This window comes from Gymnodraco acuticeps, unplaced genomic scaffold (assembly GCF_902827175.1).
Source record: "Gymnodraco acuticeps unplaced genomic scaffold, fGymAcu1.1, whole genome shotgun sequence".
Taxonomy (NCBI): domain Eukaryota; kingdom Metazoa; phylum Chordata; class Actinopteri; order Perciformes; family Bathydraconidae; genus Gymnodraco; species Gymnodraco acuticeps.
In genome coordinates this window covers 200,749-202,547 of record NW_022990985.1, presented here as the reverse complement: position 1 = coordinate 202,547, position 1,799 = coordinate 200,749, and positions in this window count along the sequence as shown.

Here is a 1,799-nt window from a genome sequence, read left to right as displayed (position 1 = left end):
CAGGCTCCGAGAGGGGGTATAGGGATGAGAGAGCAGGGCTCCGAGAGGGGGTATAGGGATGGCAGAGCAGGCTCCGAGAGGTGGTGTACGGGATGGAGAGCAGGCTCCGAGGAGGGGGTATAGGGATGGAGAGCAGGCTCCGAGAGGGGGTGTAGGGTGTAGGGATGGAGAGCAGGGCTCCGAGAAGGGGTGTAGAGGATGGAGAGCAGGCTCCGGAGAAGGGTGGTGTGTAGGGATGGAGAGCAGGCTCCCGAGAGGGGGTATAGGGATGGAGAGCAGGCTCCGAGAGGGGTGTGTAGGGATGGAGAGCAGGCTCCGAGAGGGGGTATAGGGATGGAGAGCAGGCTCCGAGAGGGGGTGTAGGGATGGAGAGCAGGCTCCGAGAGGGGGTATAGGGATGGAGAGCAGGCTCCGAGAGGGGGTGTAGGGATGGAGAGCAGGCTCCGAGAGGGGGGTATAGGGATGGAGAGCAGGCTCCGAGAGGGGTGTAGGGATGGAGAGCAGGCTCCGAGAGGGGGTATAGGGATGGAGAGCAGGCTCCGAGAGGGGGTATAGGGATGGAGAGCAGGCTCCGAGAGGGGGTGTAGGGATGGAGAGCAGGCTCCGAGAGGGGGTGTAGGGATGGAGGAGGTCCGATAAGTACTGGGGGGCGAGGGAATGGAGGGACTTGTACGTGAGGATGAGTGTTTTGTATTGATGGCGTTACTGTGTCATTGGCGACTTCCAGCTACTGCTCTAATTGTCTTTTGGCCCCTTTGTGCAGAGCGTTTGATTTATGTAGAGGCATTTGTTTTGTTTGTCAGAGTACACAAGCTCTGCGGTGATTTGTCTTAAAGCTCAGGAAGTTAAAAAACGGGCTTTTTAGAGTGATTTATGCAGATTTAGAAAGAGGTATATGGATGGAAAGACTGATCGTGTGATGAAACAGAGTAATGGAAACAATTAACATTATTTCATTTGTGGTTTTAATGCAAATACTTCTGTTTTGTGTCCCTGTATTGTCTCACCGTGTGCTGCTTCACTGGAGAGACAAAAGAAAGAAAGTGACGAGAGGAAGACGATGGACCGATTAGAGAATCTAAACTGATATCATTCTTTAAAATAATGAAGCAAACACCTGTCAAGCTTCTTAATGACTACAAACAGGAACACCTGCTATCGTAACTGGAAAAGTACTTAATACAAGCAAGAGTCTGGCTTTGAATAAAGGTGCAGACGTATAACAATAATAATGCATTTTATTTATATAGCGCTTTTCACAACTCAAAGACGCTTTACAGTATGAGGGAGGGTAGACAAACAAGGACAGGCAAACAAGTATAGTAAAATAAATAAATAAAAAGGCAGTCAAGAGGAAGTTGATTGAGAGGGGGGGGGCTTATGGCTAGACAGAGTTGAAAAGACGTGTTTTGAGGCGGGACAGAAAGACTGTGAGGGACTCAGAGTCACGGAGATCTTGGAGGAGGGACTTCCAGAGCCTAGGAGCTGCCACTGAGAAGGCTCTGTCCCCAAAGCTGCAGAGTGTGGATGTGGGAGTGGATAGGAGTCCGGCTGCGGTGGATCTGAGGGACCGTGGGGGTTGATAAGGAGTGAGAAGGGTTTGTGAGATAAGGGGGGAGTGCTTTGTAGGTGAGGACCAGAAAGTTGTAGTTGATGCGATGGGAGACAGGAAGCCAGTGGAGGTCTTTGAGGACTGGGGTGATGCCATGATTTAGTATCCGTGAGGAGACGTGCAGCTGCATTTTGAACCCGTTGGAGTCTATAGAGGGATAGTGCTGATGCCGTAAAGAAGTGAGTTG